A 14,628-nucleotide genomic window follows, 5' to 3' on the forward strand; every position below is an offset into this window, starting at 1 on the left:
TAACTGCAGCTCCCTCCACATTTTCACATCCGGGCTTGGGACCGGCAATGGCAGTGTTACACCACAACAAACAAAACACCAATCATTCAGCAAAGCATACAAGACACGCAAAGCATACAAGACACACCATCAAGCAAATGCAATATTCACACACACACGCGCGCGCACACACACACAGTCACAGTCACACACAGAGGCAGCCAACACACAGAGTCACAGTCACACACAGAGGCAGCCAACACACAGAGTCACAGTCACACACAGAGTCAGCCAACACACAGAGTCAGCCAACACACACACACAAGGCACAGTAACAGTCAGTCACACACACAAGACATAGAACACACACAGTCAGTCACACACACAAGACATACACAGCCACAGACACACACAGTTAGTCAGTCACACACACAGAGTCAGATGATTATGCCACCTAAGATGTTTTCGTATGAATTCAAAAATCAGCTTCATATTAACAACTGTATCACCTGGACCAAATGTGTTTCCCCCGATAGCATCCATAACTTGATTGAAGAATAGAGCAACCGTCTGCAGAAAGAAGAACAAAATAGTTAGCACGGACTGCGGATAGAGAAAGAGACGCCAAGAAATAACAAGTTACTCAAGGCAATTACCTGTTCATTAGCGATTGGAGGAAGTCCACCAACGTAAACACGCTGAGCATGCCGAGTAGCCTAAGAAAAGAGTGGTCAGATATATGCATCACAGAACAAGAAAAATCTCAATCACAAAGAAAAAAATCAAGCATGCCTGTTGTGTCATGGCAGTGGCTGCATAGCGAGTGGATCGATGAAAAGAGAAGAAAGAATTAGAAAGTAATAACAAAACATTGAATAATAAAGAAGCATGATAGATCACAGGTGGGTTCATTCTGCCATCACCAAATAAACTGCAAATCAGAGTGAATCTGGTCGCATTGTGATGACAGAATGGACTATCCATGATTTGAATACTAGCTACACTGAATCATAAAAGGAGCATAGTAGTCACCTGTCCTAGGGCAGATAAATTGAACATGTTCGGGAGCATGTTCGGAACATCCCAGGATCAGCAGTAGGAAGTTCTAGTAGCTGACCTGCAATGCATCAACAAAGAAATGTTTATGATGTGAATTATTTACCATCCAGTTCTTTATGTAACCAGTGTGTTTCTGAATTAGCAAACATCCCCCATCTGTCTTGCGCAGAGGGGAAAATGCATTTCAGCAAACCATATAAAAATAAAACAATCAAAAGAATACCTCTCCCGACATTACTTGCCTATACATCCAGGTAGTGACCTTGCAATGAGATCATTTTTGTTGGTCCATACTTGTTTACAAGGTCAATAATTTTGTCATCTTCCTGTAGAAAAAATATCATAAATATAACTATAAAATGTGAAAAGGCATTTTTTTTCTCGAGCAAAGTCAGGAATGCAATGACAAACCTCTTGAGCCCAAGGACCTTTGATGATGAGTTCAGTGTTAAAGAACCTTCTGCCATGGATGTAAACATTGCAACTCTGTCCTATCCGGAAATAATTCAGCTGCATAGGTAGATACTGACACAATATGTGAGCTCACCACACTTGCATATATAGAATAACGTCCAAAGAAGTATGGCGTTACTATATAACTAGCTAAAATGTAGGATATGCATTCATAAGATAAATATCATGTACAAAATTGGAAGGAGTTAAATTCGAGAGGGATTACCATACAAACACAGACCAGGTTGATGGGCGATCCACGGCTTCAGTTCAAACACCAGAAGCACACCATCAGAACAACCATAATAACAAATCAATATGAAAGCCTCCATCCACCCCTGGATTCTACATATACATCATTCTGAGCACAAACATCATAAATATACAGCAATGCATTGAAGAGTGTCCAAAGGGCAATGATACTACCAACTACAGAGGTATGTACTCCCTCTGTAAACTAATATAAGAGTGTTTAGATAACTAAAGTAGTGATCTAAACGCTCTTATATTAGTTTACGGAGGGAGTAGGTCATAAAATAACATGCCCATGACCTTATATAGAAATATCCATGCGTTATCAGGTGCCAATAGGTAGTTATGGAGCGCTTGCACAATGACACAGTCAACACACACACACACACACACACAGAGTCAAATACACAGTCACAGTCATAAAATGGCACACAGTCACAGCACACACACACACACACACACACACACACACAATGGAGCGCTTGCGCACAAGAAACGGACAAAGAAAGACACACAGTCAGTCACACACACAAACAGTCAATCACACGCACAGTCACGGTCACACACACACACACACACAAATGGAGCGCTTGCACAAGAAACAGACAAAGAAACACACACACAGTCAGTCACACACACAAACAGTCAGTCACACACACAAACAGTCAGTCACACGCAAAGTCACGGTCACACAGTCACAGTCACACATATACAATGGAGTGCTTGCACACAAGAAACGGACATAGATAGGATGAAACTAATCGAAGACATGAAAAAAAGTAAGCTGTTTGTTCAAGCTTCCCGTTCAGAACCTTCAACTCTGCATTATTTTAGTTTATTATAGCTTCAATTCCAGACCTCTCTCTGCATTACCCAACTACAAGCTAGGAGGCCACTACTGTTATACAAACAAAGATAAGAGTAAGAGAGCCAGAGAGCAAATTAGGAGGTACCTTTTCTTTATCACAAAATTTCAGAGTCTGCATGTACCAAAATTGTATTTTGTGTCACAAGATGAACCTAAAGAACTCACCAAGAAAATACTCAAATTAACAAATCAAGTGAATCATGGAGAACATCATGTAGAATAGTAGTCCGACAAATCCAAAGCAATTCAAGTATATATGTAGATAATCAGAGCTCATGTACATGCAAACCTTTCCCTCCCATAAGGTGATAAATTTGCAAGCTGAAGATCAAAATTTGATTACCTTATAGTTGGTAAAACAGAAAGAGATAGGAACCCTGAGCAGTCCTTGGCATGCCAGTTTGTATGACTGTAGAGGTGAGCTAAAATTAGAATGATGAGCTGTTCAGATCAAGATGGCCCTCAGAAGCAGCCGTCTTCTGTTTATTCTTGAAGTCATCATGAAGTCTTGGAATTGCCAGAGAAATATTCCAATGATTCTTTATAGAATTATCTGTCCTGGAAAGAATAACATACTATCAACATGAATACTTGTGAAGTGAACAAGGAGAACATGGCTAAATAAGTGTTTTGGGACTACAGACATCAGCATCGCAAAATGTAAAAACATATTCCAATGATTGTTTATAGAATTATATCAGTCCTGGAAAGAGTAACATCAACATGAATACATAATCTTGTGAAGTGAACAAGGAAAACATGGCTAAATAAGTGTTTTGGGACTACAGACACCAGCATCACAAAATGTACAAAACATAAATATACCTGCACTGTAAGCAAACCCAACCCATCAGTGTCCTTAGCAACACAAGGAAGAGCAAATGTGACAATACTTAGAAAAGCACCTACCTGAAATACTTAGAAAAGCATTATTCCAGTGACTAGACAGCAGTAATACAAAAAAAGTATATGATATCCACATAAGACATAAGAAACACAGATATCACAAAAAATGCATTGTCAAACACCACGGTAAACATGATTATTATGACAAGGAAAATAAGGAACAAAAACAGGGAAAAGGGTGCTGTGATGAGTGAGTGAGATAAATAAGATAGGCATGGGATGCATTGCATGCCAAATCGGCTACGCAAAGGAGTGGAAGCCAAGCAAGTGAGTGTTACAAGAGTCAAAATTTCTAAGCAGTCAAAGCAGTCAAACACACAATCACACACAGACAATGGAGCGCTTTGCACACATGAAACAGACAAAGAAACATACATAGAGAGGGGCACATCACACACACAGTCAGATAGGGGTACAAACAGAAAGCTAATGCATGCAAGAACGAAGTATAAACTCAGAAAGCTATAAAGAAGTTCCAGAAAGTGAACCGATCCGATCTGAACTAGCACGACAAACTGACATTGGTCCCCGTCTCCGTCTGCAATGCAATTTCGAAACTAGACCCGATCGTTCTTACAACCGTCACGCCGACGCGAACACAGAACACAGGATCTGGAATGTCTCTCAGATAACAGAAACGGATGCAGAGAAATTTTAGTTCGCAAACCAGACGGATACCCTCGACAAGACGACCCAAGAACATGCGAGCGCATCAGGGCGACAGCGAGGACGATAAAAATCTAATCAGACGAGATTCTAAACGGACGAGGAGGAGATCAAAATCAAATCAGACGTGACTCTAAACTAACGATGGCGAGGACGAGCAAAATCAAATCCAAAGCGATTCTATCCAAACTGACGACAGCGAGGACGAGCAGAATCAAAGGCCAAAGATACTACCAACCACAGAGGTATATAGGTCACAACATGACATGCCAATGGCCTTATATAGAAAGATCCATGCAAATATCAGAATAGGCAGTTATGGATACAACACATCTTAAAACAAAGTTCTCAGAAGTAGCAAAATTTGGCTAAATAAATGTTTCTTGCGTTGAACATAAATTAAACTAAAAAATTAGCAGATTTACACTATGTTAGATCACAACCAGGTTATAAACAAACAGAGCATTAAATCTATATGCAATCCAAATCCTAATCATGCCCAGGCTTCCCAAGTGCATGGCTTACATAGCGACAAATATAGAAGTCAGCATTCTCGATAATAGGGACGTGATAAAAGTGAGCAGCATTGATAAAAAACATGTGATGTACGTGCTTTCACAGATAAATAAACAAATTCTGAAGTTATGCTCGCAACAGAATTATATGCCCAGGTGTGCAATGGAAAAATTCTGGAGTTATGCTATGCAATCTAGAACGAAGTGTAGGGGGGGGGGGGGGGGGGGGACTAACTAGCAGCACCTCATCTAGTACTCGTATGAAAATGGAAATAGCAACACTAGGAATAACAGAAGGAAACCTTGTCCAACAGTAGCAGCAGCAGGTGTTCAATTAGTCAGGCAGCAGGCCACATGGTTTGCACTCCTGTAAAAGTTTTCTGCTCTGCCTGCCTGCAAGAAATGGCACCCACGGCCTAACAATATATGGGAACAGAAGCAAAGCATTGATAGGAAGTAATAACCAATTGAAAAGAACAGAAGCAGTAACACCCCTAAGAAGAACTGTAAAGAATCACCCCTGCATCTGGGATGAGAGCACACACGCCTGCCCAAGGTGAAACAAGCTAGCCGGCACAATCAGTCAGAACGACAGAGGAAGCAGAGTATCAAAGGGCACGTCTCTGACGGACGAACACGAACACAAACAAGCTAGCCGTTTGAGATCTGAAAACGACAGACGAACTAGCACGACAAATTGACAATTGCTCTCTGCCTCCCCATCTCCGGCTGTAACCCAATTTCAAAACCAAGACCCGACCGTTCCTGTAACACTCGCGCTGACACGAACACGAAACGCAACATCCAAAGTGTCTTTCAGATAACAGAAGAAGCGCACGCAGAAATTTCTCAACCGCAAACCAGACGGAGACCCTCGACGAGACGGACCAAGAACACGCGGGCGCGTCGGGGCGAAGGCGAGGACGAGGAAAAACGGACGACGGCGAGGACGAGCAGAACCAAATCAGAAGCGACGCTAAACTGACGACGGCGAGGACGAAGGAAATCAAATCAGAAGCGATTCTAAACTGACGAATCGAGCACGAGCAAAATGAAATCAGACGCGACTCTAAACGGACGAACGGCGGCGAGAACGAGCAGAACTAAATCAGAAGCGACTCTAAACTGACGAACGGCGGGACGAGCAAAATCAACTCGGAAGCGATTCTGAACCGACGAACCGAGCACGAGCGAAATCAAATCAGACGCAACTCTAAACGGACGAACGGCGGCGAGAACGAGCAAACTCAAATCAGGCGGGATTCTCTATCTAAACCGGCGACGGCGAGGACGAGCAAAACCAAATCCAGACGCGGTTCTAAACGGACGAATCGACCGAGGACGAGCAAGATAAAATGCGACCCGAGGAGGACAGAGGCACAGCCCGGATGAAGAGAGGAGGAGGAGGAGGAGGAGGAGCAAACCGGCGAGAGCGCGGCGAGGAGGAGAAAGGCACGGCCCGGACGAAGAGTGGAGGAGCAGCGGACCGGCCAGAGCGTGGCGAGGAGGCGAAGACGCGGCCCGGACGAAGAGAGGAGGAGGCGCAGACCGGCCAGAGCGCGGCGAGGAGGCGAAGGCGCGGCCCGGGCGAAGAGAGGAGGAGGAGCGGCCGGTCAGAGCGCGGCGCGGCGCGGACGAAGAGAGGAGGAGGAGCGGGGCGGCCAAAGGGCGCGCCTTTATAGCCGGGGCAGAGGCGGTGGCGCCAGCCGGAGCCTCGTCCTTGGCTTCGGTGAGCAGGCGTGGCGTGGAGGCGGAAGTAAAGAAGGAAAGTGGAGCGTGGAGGGCGTGGGTTCGGGCCGGATCCGGATCGGATGGGCAGGGCAGGCGAGGTCGGCGGCGGTGCTTTCCTTGTCGAACTGGGACTTTCCTTGTTTCTAGGGTGGGGGGAATTTCTAGAGTAGCGACGGGCGTGGACGCGTGGTGATGCCCGTCCGTGCCTCGTCTTTTAGAAATGTTCTTTTGGTATGCTACGCCATGATATACTTGCCATATTACGGGCAATCTTAAACGCTGACCTAGTAAACGGACGCGATATCCGTTCTCGGACGGACACGAATATTGATACGGGAGCCGGTTATCCGACCAGACCCGTGTACATTTCAAACTATATTTAAACAAACCGGACGATATACCTGTAAATCGGATAATGTTTATCTAGACCATACAAAAATCTTTATATTTTTGACATATTTCATTAATAAAAGCGACCGGACCTAAACCTAGTCTAAATCTAAGGCAGCGCGCGTCCTCCGAGTCTTTATTCTTCTCGTGCGTGCCCATGTCGGGCAGTCGTGTCCATATCCAGTGGCCAGTTGAGCCACGCGGTGTGAAGGTGAGGTCGTCGCTTAAGCAAGAGTAGGACATGGGACACAGATTGGCTCACAGGACTCGGGGCCTCGCCGCCTCCCACGCGCCCACTCCTCCTTGTCGAAGTTTGTAGCATGTTCGTCACCGGTTTGCTTGAGGTCGATGATGAATGTGGATGGACCGACCTCGTCATGGAATCAGCACCCTCGAAGCGTCATTGGCGGCGCGAAGGATGTGCAGTTGCCAACATTCTCGTCCGCGATAGCCTACGCCACCTCCGCGTCTGACAGCGTCGTAACCGAGTTGCAGGCGATGCGAGCACGCGCAGACTTGTACAACACCCGTTGCTCGGCGACGAAGTTGGGGTTCTACCCATCAAGTAGAATGAATTTATTTTTCTGCCAAAGATCAGAGATAATGTTGAGAAAACAATATGAACACAACCAAGCAGGTGTGGGCCAGGCTCATGTTCATGGAGGTTTTCATTGTTGCTTCCTAATCTTTATGGAAAGAAAGAAATAATTTATTTTTTCAAAGGATCCTCCACACCCATGCTGCTTGGCTACAATGATTCAAAGATGATTTTGCATTGCTCGAATACAGAGCCAAGCCCGATCTTGATACCTTTATCTCTTTCATAGTTTAGGAAGTTACTTGAGTCTGATCTTATACACTTGTATTTTTGCTCCTCCTTTTTGTTCTGGGCTTGGGTCAAAGATCCCCCTCCTTTTCTTTTGTACATGTTGTAAAGTGTACCATACCCCCCCCCCCTCCTACAGACCTCCCAGCTAAAAAACAATTTGAACAAACATATGGCAGATTTTTACATAAATATGACGAACATTGAAGCAAGTACCCGAGTTTCTTTTCTGAAAGTTCACTACACAAAGTTCAGACATGTAAACGGTAAGCAAATTTAGATGATATCCCTAGTTAGATAGATTGAATTTCTATTGACACCAAATTGTACTTCATGTCAATCATCATAACTGATCAAGTTGTCCTAGAGACAGGGTCCGACCGGTGGAGGACATGGGTGTGATGCTCGTGTGTAGCAAGGTCATCGAGGAGCAACTTGTACTTAAAAGGAGACCACAGTGGAGGGGAAAAGAGTAGTTTTTTTAGGGGTGGAGGGGAAGGAGTAGTATGTGGTGGCGTCGCCGCTGAGCAGCACGTTGCCAACTTACACACTGAGATCATCGCCGGAGGAGACAAGCTGCAGGGCGGGGGAGACACCAAGGATGATGAGGTGGTGGTGGTCGATGGGTGGTTGGGTTGTTGCGGCAGGGGAGTGTTGGGGAACGTAGCAATAATTCAAAAAAATTCTACGTGTCACCAAGATCAATCTAGGAGATGCTAGCAACGAGAGAGAGGGAGTGCATCTCCATACCCTTGAAGATCGCTAAGCGGAAGCGTTACAAGAACGCGGTTGATGGAGTCGTACTCGCGGCGATTCAAATCGTGGAAGATCCGATCTAGCGCCGAACGGACGGCGCCTCCGCGTTCAACACACGTACAGCCCGGGGACGTCTCCTCCTTCTTGATCCAGCAAGGGGAGAGGAGAAGTTGAGGGAGAACTCCAGCAGCACAACGGCGTGGTGGCAATGGAGCTCGTGGTTCTCCGGCAGAGCTTCGCTAAGCACTACGGAGGAGGAGGAGGAGTTGGAGGAGGAGAGGGCTGCGCCAAGGGAAGGGTGTGGCTGCCCTCCCACCCCCTCACTATATATAGGGGGAAGGGGAGAGGGGGCCGGCCCCTCTAGATGGATCTAGAGGAGGAGGCGGCGGCCAGGGGGAAACCCTAGATGGGTTTGGGCGCCCCCACCCCCTAGGAAACTTGCCCCCCAAGCCGGGAGGGGCGGCTGCCCTAGGGGTGGCGCCCCCACCTCTCCTAGTTACGTGAGAGGGGTTGGGAGGGGCGCACAGCCCCTTAGTGGGCTGGTTTGCCCCTTCCCCCTGGCCCATAAGGCCCCCCAACGCTTGTCGGGGCCTCCGAAACCCCTTTCGGACATGCTAGCCATAGCCTGGTACCCCCGGAACAATTCCGGACTCCAATACCCTTCGTCCAATATACCGATCTTCACTCCGGACCATTCCGGAGCTCCTCGTCATGTCCGGGATCTCATCCGAAACTCCGAACAACCTTCGGTAACCACATACTATTTCCCATAACAACTCTAGCGTCACCGAACCTTAAGTGTGTAGACCCTACGGGTTTGGGAACCATGCAGACATGACCGAGACACCTCTCCGGCCAATAACCAATAGCGGGATCTGGATACCCATATTGGCTCCCACATGTTCCACGATGATCTCATCGGATGAACCACGATGTCGGGGATTCAATCAATCCCGTATACAATTCCCTTTGTCTATCGGTATGTTACTTGCCCGAGATTCGATCGTCGGTATCCCAATACCTCGTTCAATCTCGTTACCGGCAAGTCTCTTTACTCGTTCCGTAACGCATGATCCCGTGGCTAACTCATTAGTCACATTGAGCTCATTATGATGATGCATTACCGAGTGGGCCCAGAGATACCTCTCCGTCATACGGAGTGACAAATCCCAGTCTCGATTCATGCCAACCCAACAGACACTTTCGGAGATACCTGTAGTGCACCTTTTATAGCCACCCAGTTACGTTGTGACGTTTGGTACACCCAAAGCATTCCTACAGTATCCGGGAGTTGCACAATCTCATGGTCTAAGGAAACGATACTTGACATTAGAAAAGCTCTTAGTAAACGAACTACACGATCTTGTGCTATGCTTAGGATTGGGTCTTGTCCATCACATCATTCTCCCAATGATGTGATCCCATTATCAACGACATCCAATGTCCATGGCCAGGAAACCATGACCATCTATTGATCAACGAGCTAGTCAACTAGAGGCTTACTAGGGACATGTTGTGGTCTATGTATTCACACATGTATTACGGTTTCCAGTTAATACAATTATAGCATGAACAATAGACAATTATCATGAACAAGGAAATACAATAATAACCATTTATTATTGCCTCTAGGGCATATTTCCAACAGTCTCCCACTTGCACTAGAGTCAATAATCTAGTTCACATCACTATGTGATTGTAATGAATCCAACACCCATGGGGTTTGTTCATATATCGCTTGTGAGAGAGGTTATTAGTCAACGGGTTTGAACCTTTCAGATCCGTGTGTGCTTTACAAATCTCTATGTCATCTTGTAGATGCAGCTACCACGCGCTACTTGGAGCTATTCCAAATAACTGCTCTACTATACGAATCTGGTTTACTACTCAGAGTCATCCGGATTAGTGTCAAAGTTTGCATCGACGTAACCCTTTACGACGAACTCTTTTACCACCTCCATAATCGAGAAAATTCCTTAGTCCACTAGTTACTAAGGATAAGTTCGACCGCTGTCATGTGATCCATTCCTGGATCACTATTGTACCCCTTGACTAATCATGGCAAGGCACACTTCAGGTGCGGTACACAGCATAGCATACTGTAGAGCCTACGTAAAGCATAGGGGACGACCTTCGTCCTTTCTCTCTCTTCTGCCATGGTCAGGTCTTGAGTCTTACTCAATACTCACACCTTGTAACACAGCCAAGAACTCCTTCTTTGCTGATCTATTTTGAACTCCTTCAAAATCTTGTCACGGTATGTATTCATTTGAAAGTACTATTAAGCGTTTTTGATCTATCCTTATAGATCTTGACGCTCAATGTTCAAGTAGCTTAATCCAGGTTTTCCATTGAAAAACACTTTTCAAATAACCCTATATGCTTTCCAGAAATTCTACATCATTTCTGATCAACAATATGTTAACAACATATACTCATCAAAAATTCTATAGTGCTCCCACTCACTTCTTTGGAAATACAAGTTTCTCATAAACTTTGTAAAAAACCCAAAATCTTTGATCATCTCATCAAAGCGTACATTCCAACTCCGAGTTGCTTACTCCAGTCCTTAGAAGGATTGCTGGAGCTTTGCATACTTGTTAGCATCTTTCAGGATTGACAAAACCTTCTGGTTGTATCACATACAACCTTTCCTCAAGAAAATCGTCGAGGAAACAATGTTTTTGACATCCTACCTGCAAGATTTCATAAATAATGCAGTAACTGCTAATATAATTCCAACAGACTCTTAGAATCGCTACGAGTGAGAAAATCTCATCGTAGTCAACTCCTCGAACTTGTCGGAAAACATCTTAACGACAAGTCGAGCTTTCTTAATGGTGACACTTACCATCATTGTCCGTCTTCCTTTTAAAATCCATCTGCACCCAACAGCATTACGACCATCAAGTAGTTCTTCCAAAGTCTATACTTTTTTTATACATGGATCCTCTCTCGGATTTTATGGCCTCGAGCCATTCGTCGGAATCTGGGCCCACCATCGCTTCTCCATAGCCAGTAGGTTCATTGTTGTCTAGCAACATGACTTCCAAGACAGGATTACGTACCACTCTGAAGTAGTACGCATCCTTGTCGTCCTACGAGGTTTGGTAGTGACTTGTTCCGGAGTTTCATGATCACTATCATAAGCTTCCACTTCAATTGGTGTAGGTGCCACAGGAACAACTTCTTGTGCCTTGCTACACACTAGTTGAAGTGACGGTTCAATAACCTTATCAAGTCTCCACCATCCTCCCACTCAATTCTTTCGAGAGAAACTTTTCCTCGAGAAAGGACCCATTTCTAGAAACAATCACTTTTGCTTCCAGATCTGAAATAGGAGGTATACCCAACTGTTTTGGGTATTCTATGAAGATGCATTTATCCGCTTTGGGTTCGAGCTTATCAGCCTGAAACTTTTTCACATAAGCGCCGCAGCCCCAAACTTTTAATAAACGACAGCTTAGGTTTCTCTAAACCATATTTCATACGGTGTCATCTCAACGGAATTACGTGGTGCCCTATTAGAGTGAATGTGGTTGTCTCTAATGCCTAACCCATAAACGATATTGGTAATTCGATAAGAGACATCATGGTATGCACCATATCCAATAGGGTGCAGTTATGATGTTCGGACACACCATCACACTATGGTGTTCCAGGCGGTATTAGTTGTGAAACAATTTCCACAATGTCTTAATTGTGTGCCAAACTCGTAACTCAGATATTCATCTCTATGATCATATCATGGACATTTTATCCTCTTGTCACGACGATCTTCAACTTCACTCTGAAATTACTTAAACCTTTCAATAATTCAGACTTGTGTTTCATCAAGTAAATATACTCAGCATCTACTCAAATCATCTGTGAAGTAAGAGCATAATGATATTCACTGCGTGCCTCAGCACTCATTGGATTGCACACATCAAATGTATTACTTCCAACAAGTTGCTCTTTTGTTCCATCTCACTGAAAACGAGGCCTTTCAGTCATCTTGCCCAAGTGGTATGATTTGCATGTCTCAAGTGATTCAAAATCAAGTGAGTCCAAACGATCCATCTGCATGGAGTTTCTTCATGCATATATACCAATAGACATGGTTCGCATGTCTCAATCTTTTCAAAAACGAGTGAGTCCAAAGATCCATCTACATGGAGCTTCTTCATGCGTTTTATACCAATATGACTCAAATGGCAGTGCCACAAGTATGTGGTACTATCATTACTATCTTATATCTTTTGGCATGATCATGTGTATCACTACGATCGAGATTCAATAAACATTCATTTTAGGTGCAAGACCATTGAAGGTATTATTCAAATAAACAGAGTAACCATTATTCTCCTTAAATGAATAACCATATTGCGGTAAACATAATCCAATCATGTCTATGCTCAATGAAAACACCAAATAACAATTATTTAGGTTTAACACCAATCTCGATGGTAGAGGGAGCATGCGATGCTTGATCACATCAACCTTGGAAACACTTCCAACACATATCGTCATCTCACCTTTAGTTAGTCTCCATTTATTCCGTAGCTTTTTATTTCGAGTTACCAACACTTAGCAACCGAACCGGTATCTAATACCCTGGTGCTACTAGGAGTACTAGTAAAGTACACATTAATATAATGTATATCCAATATACTTCTGTCGACCTTACCAGCCTTCTCATCTACCAAGTATCTAGGGTAGTTCTGCTTCAGTGACCGTTCCCCTCATTACAGAAGCGCTTAGTCTCGGGTTTGAGTTCTACCTTGGGTTTCTTCACTAGAGCAGCAACTGATTTGCCGTTTCATGAAGTATCCCTTCTTGCCCTTGCCCTTCTTGAAACTAGTGGTTTTACTAACCATCAACAATTGATGCTCCTACTTGATTTCTACTTTCGCGGTGTCAAACATCGCGAATAGCTCAAGGATCATCATATCTATCCCTGATATGTTATAGTTCATCATGAAGCTCTAGTAGCTTGGTGGCAGTGACTTTGAAGAACCATCACTATCTCATCTGGAAGACAACTCCCACTTGATTCAAGCGATTGTAGTACTCAGACAATCCGAGCACATGCTCAACGATTGAACTTTTCTCCCTTTGCAGGCTTAAGAAACTTGTCGGAGGTCTCACACCTCTTGACGTGGGCACGAGCCAAAAATCCTAATTTCAGCTCTTGGAACATCTCATATGTTCCGCGACGTTTCAAAATGTCTTCGGTGCCTCAATTCTAAATCGTTTAACATTACGCACTGAACTATCAGGTAGTCATTAAAACGTGTATGTCAGATGTTCGCAACATCCACAAACGACGCTCGAGGTTTAGCACACCGAGCGGTGCATTAAGGACATAAGCCTTCTGTGCAGCAATGAGGACAATCCTCAGTTTACGGACCCAGTCCGCATAATTGCTACTATCAACTTTCAACTAAATTTTCTCTAGGAACATATCTTAGTAGAACTAAAGCGTAAGCTACGACATAATTTGTAAAGACCTTTTGACTATGTTCATGATAATTAAGTTCATCTAATCAAATTATTTAATGAACTCCCACTCAGATAGACATCCCTCTAGTCATCTAAGTGATACATGATCCGAGTCAACTAGGCCGTGTCCGATCATCACGTGAGACGGACTAGTCATCATCGGTGAACATCTCCATGTTGATCGTATCTACTATACGACTCATGTTCGACCTTTCGGTCTCTTGTGTTTCGAGGCCATGTCTGTACATGCTAGGCTCGTCAAGTCAACCTAAGTGTTTCGCATGTGTAAATCTGGCTTACACCCATTGTATGTGAACGTTAGAATCTATCACACCCGATCATCACGTGGTGCTTCGAAACAATGAACCTTCGCAACGGTGCACAGTTAGGGGGAACACATCTCTTGAAATTTTAGTGAGGGATCATCTTATTTATGCTACCGTCGTTCTAAGCAAATAAGATATAAACATGACAAACGTCACATGCAAATCATAAAGTGACATGATATGGCCAACATCATCTTGCGCCTTTTGATATCCATCTTCGAGGCGCGGCATGATCACCTTCGTCACCGGCATGACACCATGATCTCCATCATCATGATCTCCATCATCATGTCTTCATGAAGTTGTCTTGCCAACTATTACTTCTACTATTATGGCTAACGATTAGCAATAAAGTAAAGTAATTACATGGCGTTTTTCATTGACACGCAGGTCATACAATAAATTAAGACAACTCCT

General features: G+C 44.3%; 2 long non-coding RNA genes across 3 annotated transcripts; both read right to left on the reverse strand.

The window, feature by feature from the left end:
- Window positions 1-411: 411 nt before the first annotated feature.
- LOC109748648 (uncharacterized) lies at window positions 412-1,853 on the reverse strand. Of its 2 annotated transcripts, none has more exons than XR_012183398.1 (7): window positions 1,718-1,853; window positions 1,450-1,548; window positions 1,262-1,364; window positions 1,012-1,096; window positions 772-791; window positions 636-695; window positions 412-549 (listed from the first exon to the last, which is right to left on the reverse strand). It is a non-coding gene; the product is annotated as an uncharacterized lncRNA (long non-coding RNA). The 2 variants fall into 2 exon arrangements; XR_012183399.1 differs by having other exon boundaries at window positions 1,450-1,563; window positions 1,718-1,840.
- A 797-nt stretch (window positions 1,854-2,650) lies between these two features.
- LOC141022192 (uncharacterized) lies at window positions 2,651-4,588 on the reverse strand. The gene is made up of 3 exons (XR_012183400.1): window positions 3,437-4,588; window positions 2,955-3,169; window positions 2,651-2,763 (listed from the first exon to the last, which is right to left on the reverse strand). It is a non-coding gene; the product is annotated as an uncharacterized lncRNA (long non-coding RNA).
- Window positions 4,589-14,628: the final 10,040 nt, after the last annotated feature.

Source organism: Aegilops tauschii, chromosome 5 (genome assembly GCF_002575655.3).
Source record: "Aegilops tauschii subsp. strangulata cultivar AL8/78 chromosome 5, Aet v6.0, whole genome shotgun sequence".
Classification (NCBI taxonomy): Eukaryota; Viridiplantae; Streptophyta; class Magnoliopsida; order Poales; family Poaceae; genus Aegilops; species Aegilops tauschii.